Genomic DNA, 8,099 nt, shown 5'->3' on the forward strand with positions numbered 1-8,099 from the left:
TGCTATGAAAAGAAATGGCACTCAGACCTTCACTGTTGTTTGCATGATGCGACAGTCTGTTTGGTATCCCAGCTGCGGCGTATCCAGACACCTCTTCGTCCTGGAATCTCAATGCAATAGAATTGTCTTCAGTGATGAATCCCGCTTCTAAAGGAATCCCAGTAACTATCGCGAACTTGTGTGCGAGACGCCTGGACGGTGGTGGGATACCAGCCTGACTGACGTGCGACAACCAGAAGTGATGGTCTGGGCTGCCGTTTCTTTTCATAAGACCCCTCTGTTTGACATGCGCCGCACCATTACGACACAGCGACACGTCGACGATATTCTACGCCCTGTTTTGTTGCCCTTCATGATCAACTATCCTGGGCGTTCATCTCAGAGAGATAATGCCCCCCCTCCCCTCCCCACACTATCTTGACGAGCAAGGTCAGTGGATGCTTCCCCAGCTCCATCGAACTCGGGATTTTGACGCCTGGACGCGTCAGTTGCACAGAATTTCGCACGATTTCCCTCTAGAGGACATCAGCTCAATCAATCAATGCCAAGCTGAATAACTGCTTGTTAAGGGTCACAGATGGACCATGGCGTTATTGACTTGCTCAGTTTGTGGAACTCTTTCTCTTGAATAAATTATCCAGTTTTTCTGAAATTGAAATCACTTGTTTGTATGTGCATATATGTCACATCTACTGATTTCCGAAACGGTCAGGTAATTCCTTGAGAGGGGGGGGGGGAGATCAGACAAACGGGGGGCGGGAGCTGGGGATCGGAGGCCGGGAGAGGCTAAAACCGTGTTGGAGAAAGGTTATAATGTCTCTTCGAAAGACTGACTTTGTAGAAGGTGCCAAAGAAAATCACTAAGAGCAAAAAGGGCAAAGCCGTAATACTGATCTCGCCTCCGTACATAAGTATTTTGGAAGCTGAAGAAAAAACCAAGAAAGATAAAAAAAGAAAAACTCACAACTGAAACTTTTTATGGAGAAGAAATTAAAATGTGAAGCTGTTACGAGGAGGAAGTAGCAGAAATCGACAGTTAGGAAAACTAGTCCAGCTCAGAGAAGAATTGAAGAAACAATGTTCTTCGACTTCTTCGGCGAAGAAGACCCAGACCGAACATACATATTTTGTAATGGGCTATATTTACTCTCTTTATCAAAGGGAACGTGAATCCACTGTCCATGTTGTCCTGACTGCGCTCATGAACAATGTTCCATTGCTCGGGAGGAAAACAACTATTTCGTCTGTGATTTATGTTCTAAAAAAGTATGTTTCAGGTTTTTTCGTTAGAGCTAGTTATTGAGAACCTTTCCTATATTAGTAAAATAGTTGGCATTTTTAATTAGTTTGTTAAAAACCAGTTCTGGTACTCAAAAAACGTTTATTGTATCTCTCGGTAGTAGACTGAAGGATTTCTTCATATTGTCAGATAATTTTTGCTGCAGAATAAACCTTTTATCTTGTTTCCTAGCTTCTGGTATTCATTTAAATGGTTAGCCTATTTTATCGTACGAATGAGCCAAAACCGTTTTTCTGTACCCAACTAGATTTACTACTTTTCATGCTGCAATAGTTTGTTTTAAACTGAAACCGACTCATCATTATCTTGTCGCATATATAAGCGGTTTGAATAATTTTAAGTTGCAAATTTATTGCTCACTGAAAATAATGCATACGAAAAACCAAATTTCGTTGAATTTACTCAAGGCAGTCGTTAAGTTATGCCCTTGTTTCTTCACTTTTCACCCACACTCTCAACCACAGGGGTGCTACGGGTGTCCTCCTGTGGCTAATTTCTTTCAGTTAGCAGATCATAAATGTCCCAAGTTTCATAGAAATTGCTTCCTGTTTTACAATTATATGCTGATATGTCCAAATGCACCCCCTGCCCTTCCTCATCCAAAGGAGTGAAACGTCATCGTGGCTGTCACAAGTGATCCTGTCGACTCCAACAACTATATATTCGATACTACAATTTGTCATTACCGACTACTTTTTCATGTCATCAGCCCCACCGCCACTATTAGTAGGCACTGTGGTAATTTTTGTACTTTTATATAATGAGTCACGCTTATACGTAACATTTGGTTAAAATTGTCACAGACACTGATCTATGCCTCTTTGTCACCCCCTTTCCAGACTCACTCCATTACAGTGCTTTCCAGATAGTGACACTTGGTACATAACACGTACGTACGTAACAGGGGCAGTCAAATGGAAACGAGATAGGTGGAAAAAAAGTAAATTCTTTCTTATTTCAAAAGTAATCGCCGTAGCAATTAATATATTTACTCCACTGTGAGCCTTCACGAAAAGAAAAAAAAAATGTTTGTAGTTACCTACGGATTCATGATTGTAACCAGGCGTGCATCTCTTAGTCCGAAGTAAACTGACGGCCACGAATGTCTTTCTACAGGGCTCCAAAAATGGAAATGACATAGGAAGTGATTGGGACTGTATGGAGGATACTTAAGAGCATCTCAGCGACACCTCTGTACCGTAGTTGAAACAAACCGCAAACAGAATGCCCGCCCAATGTTGTCAAGGCTGTTTCGAATACACTTCAAAAGTTTCACTGGGAATCCCTTAAACATCCCTTCACGTATCCCGATGTCTCACTATGCGATTTTCTCATTTTTGGAGCCCTGAAGAAAGATATTCATGGCCGTCGATTTGCGTCTGACGAAGAGTTTCACGCCTGGGCTTGCTTTTTCCATCAGTCTTGTTTACATTAGACAGGCCCTTACACATTAGTATAATGATATTTTATAAATATATAGACTCAACCACTTTAACTCATTCGGTACGCTGGTGCACTGACGGTAGGCTTGCGGCTGAATTCTCGTAATCCACATTCTATAGATTAAGAATGTACTTTAAAATGGATTAAAAACAGTACTGGCTGCAATAAAATGTTTATTTACAATGATTACCTGTTTTGTCCTGAATGTGACCATCTTCAGACCGTTTATAACATGATGGTAAGTGGTGGCGGTGAACGAAACGGGTGTTACGACTCCACGAACGTCGACTGCAAAACGTTTGTGAAGTCTTAACACCTGCTCAGTTCAACGGCACCACCTGCCATTATGGTATAAACGGTATGAAGACGGTGACATTTTGACGGAAACCGACAACAATTGTAAATAAATGTTTTGCGGCGATCGAGACTGTTTTTAATCCATTTTCAAAGAAACAGGGTTCGCGACGCGTAAACATCTGAATACAGAGTGAACATGAAATAAATATACTGTCAAAAACGCGTCTTTTGTGGCATAATTTGGTATCGCAGCGTGTCGGCAAAGGGGTGCCACTTACATCGGTGCATTGCCTCATAAACATTAACGTTGTCACGGACGCTGTAGTTCTGACTATGAGCTAGGAGCGCTCCTGACACCTGTGAGCTTAAGTGAATTTGTGTGGCGGCCAGAGTGGCCGAGCGGTTCTAAGCGCTTCAGTCTGGAACCGCGCGACCGCTACGGTCGCAGGCTCGAATCCTGCCTCGGGCATGGATGTGTGTGATGTCCTTATGTTAGTTAGGTGGTGGTGGTGGTGGTTAGTGTTTAACGTCCCGTCGACAACGAGGTCATTAGAGACGGAGCGCAAGCTCGGGTTAGGGAAGGAAATCGGCCGTGCCCTTTCAAAGGAACCATCCCGGCATTTGCGTGAAAAGATTTAGGGAAATCACGGAAAACCTAAATCAGGATGGCCGGAGACGGGATTGAACCGTCGTCCTCCCGAATGCGAGTCCAGTGTGCTAACCACTGCGCCACCTCGCTCGGTGTGTTAGTTAGGTTTAAGTAGTTCCAAGTTATAGGGGACTGATGACCTCAGATGTTAAGACCCATAGTGCTCAGAGCCATTTGATCCACTTTTGGCTTCCGTGTCACCAGATATTGCCCATGTCTGGTCTAGAATGTGATATTGTGTCCCATCCCCTACCACCACACAAATAGTGGTTGTGTTGATAGACTGGAATGTAGTGTGACCCGCGGTCTAGGTTATTACAAATCGGTAAATATCGCAGCCTTCCCCAATATGGAAACCACGAGCTGCGATTAGGCTAATGAGTGTGTTGTAAGACAAGGACCGAGAGAACAATAGCGATGCCGCCAAGTGTGCCCTATCTCTCTGTGCAGAACGCTTTACACACTCGCCTTCCTACCTGCTCGCCACTATAGTCGCGGTTGTTCGACACAAAGGGTGATGATCATTAGTCAGCCGACTCAGCAGGCACAGTCTGCTGAGGGACCCGGTGGCTGAAACCGGTCCACGTGTCCAGGCGCCACCGCGCTAATGCGACGTTCCTGGCGACGGTGTCCACCTCCTCCAGCAAGTCTGCGGACCGAGGGAGGCGGGCCGGCCGGCGCGACGTTGACGGGCTGCCAGCGTCCGCAAGACGGCAAGTCGGTGGCCTAATGCGCGCTAAGTGCTGCCCTGCCACTACACCGGCGGGGCGGCCAAGAGAGCGGCCAGTCGGCGACGCATTAGCGCACCGCCACCCTCCCCCAACCTCTCTGTCCCACAGGCCTTTCACGCACAGTTCATCCCGTCCACGGGAGGCCGAGATGCTCCTCGTCCGGCTGTTACAATATGGGAGCTCATCTGCCCCAGACCCGTAGCGCTAATTCACATTATACTTTCAGGCATAATGCGATGAACATAGACTCTTTAGACCGGATGAATCATTCAGTTTCGACTAAATACACTTTCGTGTTGGTAGATTTCTGAGAGATGAGGAGTAGGAAGCGACTATAGTAGTACGGAAACAGGGTGAAATAACTCACCAAGGTATGATATAAACGAATGAGCATTGTAGATGCATATTTTAATATAACTCTCCAGTTACAGATTCATTTGTGTGTGTGTGTGTGTGTGTGTGTGTGTGTGTATGTGTGTTGCCCGATGGTTCAAGTCCAACAATAAGTCAGTTCAACAGTCGCGGGAAAGCCGTCCTGTTATGTGCGATAGCATTGCAACTAAATAAAAGGCGCACCAATACGTCTTATACTGATAGATCGAAAGATCTATAATCGCACACGATCAGAAATAACTGGACATAATGAGAAAAGAAAAGAGCATTTCGCCACTGGTCTTTAAATATTCATGAGACCAAAATACCACAATGTTCACGTCATTCTTGTTGGGTAACGCTAAAAGCAGTTTTTAATGTATTGATAAGCAAACTAGTGAACTGTTCCAACTGCTTACCATTTCAGCGACATCCGCGAAAGGAATTACGTCAATATTGTGGACAAAGACCTTTATCATTTTCTGGAGGATCAAGTCCTTTTGTTATAAAAAAGAACGGTTTCTCGTTAAAAAAAATTGTGGAATAACTACAAACCTCCTGGGATCCTAATCCGACGTGTATTTCTTGAGATATTATATTTTCAAATGTTTTTAATCCTAAAAAAATTATTTGTATAAAATGTCTTGATCGCATGAAAGTCATTTATTTAGTTTGATGGCCGGTTTCGTTATCTTATAGGATCATCATCTGTCCGTATTTATTCTTTGAAGAGAGGAGATGATGCTGTAGAGCAGGCCGCTCTAGAGAGGCGTGAAGAACCCATTTTGATTTTCGTCGATTACAGCATCCTATATTACGCACCGCGAAAATTAAAATAGGTAATTTTTTTACCGGAGAAACCGAATCCACAATAAAAAATTATGGTTTCTGTTTCATATTTCAAAGTTGAACCTCTCCAGCTCACTGAGGGTGGGGAGGGGTCTCGAGTTTGGTGCCATTGGATTTGTAGCTTTCCAGATATTTCCAAAGACAGTTTTGAATGCCTCACCCTACGTACAAGCACATACGATTGTAGCCAACACGTTTATATAAGGACTATGGTATTTCCAAATGTCCGCCTCCGTCGCTGGGCAGTCAGTGGGACTGGTGCTCATGCAGTGGACCCGAGTTCGAATCCTGGTACTGCCAAAGATTTTTCCTTATTGGGAAGATTGGAGCGGTGTGCACTCAGCCTCGTGACGCCAACTAAGGAATTTCATGTCGGAGCAGCAGCAATTAAAAGGTCTCTAACAGTGAAGATGGAAGTTACCTGTCAACTACACAAATACGTCTGATATAACATGGCAGTATCAAAACAAAAAACAAACGTCATGGCTTTCTGTGGGAAGAACCCAATAAGGATGAAAACAGTAACAGAAAACAAGATCATACAAGAAGTAGATAAATTTACGTTTTTAGGGACCATGCTAACCTACATAGGAGACCTAAATCGAAACCATAAAATTGAGAAGTTCAGTTATTTAAATGCTACCATTAGAGGATCTCTCCAAAATAAAGTAAGAACAGAAACTTATCTTACATTTTATAAAGTAATATTGGTACCAACCATGCTGCATCGGAGTTAATCTTGAGTAATGAAGTACGAGGTCAAGCAAGATCACAAACCAATGAAATAAAATTCGTCAGGAACCAAGCAGGACACACAAAGATTATAAAAGAAGTCTAGATATTAGGAAGGAATCTAAACAAAAATAACGTAAACGAAAAGGCTGAAAAAATAGACCCAATGAATATTCCATCTGTTCCGAAGGGTACAGTCAACATTATCACTACATTTTTGGAAATAAATTCCTCAAGGTAAATTTATTCGAAAAGCAGCGAAACGATGGTAGGAACAACTGCAGCTGCAACAGACTGAGCAAGGTCTAAGGCGTAAGAGAAGAAGAATAACATCCATTTATATTATGTGTTGTCCCGTTGGACATGATCTGTCCTTGATGCATATATACTGGGTGTCGTCAGGTATATTTACACTGGTCTTTGCGAAGATATTACCAATTCCTTTCTCTCCAATGTATACATATAAGGACATCAGCCCAAAAAAAAAAACAGTGCTAAGTCTGTTTCTCGTAACACATAAAATGTTTTCTGAAGTGGATTTTTATGTGTCCATTTTATGTGTGCACTTTCTATCTCACTACACATAAGTGACCAAGCTGTTAAGGTCGGAAGTTCAAGCTGACTGGTAGTGGATGACGCAGTTCTATATAACGAAATTTGGAAACGGTGGAGAGGTGAAGTGAAATACAAGATCTGCGGAGGACTCCTGCTCAATAGAACGGCATTTGACTCATAGCACAGAGAAATAACCTTTTTCCTCGCACAAAGAAGTGGCAAGGCTTATTACTGTTCGCTTCTCGTGATTCTTCGGCTGTTGCGCAAATATATGAGAGTAGTCGTAAAGGTTGATTTACCGTGGAACGAACACACAAAACTAATAGTAGGAACACAGATGCCATACAGATTTGCTGGAAGATTCCTCAGAATTTTAGTACGCTTACGGAGGCTCTTTTGCATCTTCCATTCGCAACTCGCGAGAGCAAGGCGAACTTCCTCCTTTCCAGCCTAATGTCCCATCAGGCTCATGCAGTGGGACCAAAGGAATGCTAGTTGGGAATGACCAAGACTAACATCCCGAAAATCTTGTTGGGAATGGGGGATTGGAAGGATAGAGTTTATTTCTTGGAGAAGGTGGTCTATTGTCCCAGGCAAAAATTAAAATCTTGGGTTCGTGTATGTGTATGCGCTCCGACGTGTGTGTATATGTATGTATGTATGAATGTTGGTAGCTCAATAATTCTCGTTCAACCGATGTTAAATTGTTGGTGGCCGAGCGGTTCTAGGCGCTTCAGTCTGGAACCGCGCGACCGCTACGGTGGCAGGTTCGAATCCTGCCTCGGGCACGGATGTGTGTGATGTGCTTAGGTTAGTCAAGTTTACGTAGTTCTAAGTTGTAGGGGACTGATGACCTCAGATGTTAAGTCCCATAGTGCTCAGAGGGATTTTTTTGTTAAAGTTTTGGCCCTATGAGAAGGAGATGAGGAGATCCAAAGAATTAGCGCATTTAGCCTCGAGTTCACCGAGTGAGCATCGCAAAAGGGTCACGGAGATGCTAATACAGTGTCATTGGCTGATGCTATGAGAGAGGAGTCGTGTAGCACGGTGTGGAATGCTTTTAAAATACCGAGAGCAAACAGCGTCCTCCTGGATATATCTCACAAATTTTTTTAGAGAGACTGGAGCTCCAAGGAGGACAACCAAAAGCCGTTCTTCCTGCGCGCTATTC

The sequence above is a fragment of the Schistocerca piceifrons genome, chromosome 3 (assembly GCF_021461385.2).
Source record: "Schistocerca piceifrons isolate TAMUIC-IGC-003096 chromosome 3, iqSchPice1.1, whole genome shotgun sequence".
NCBI classification, from domain to species: domain Eukaryota; kingdom Metazoa; phylum Arthropoda; class Insecta; order Orthoptera; family Acrididae; genus Schistocerca; species Schistocerca piceifrons.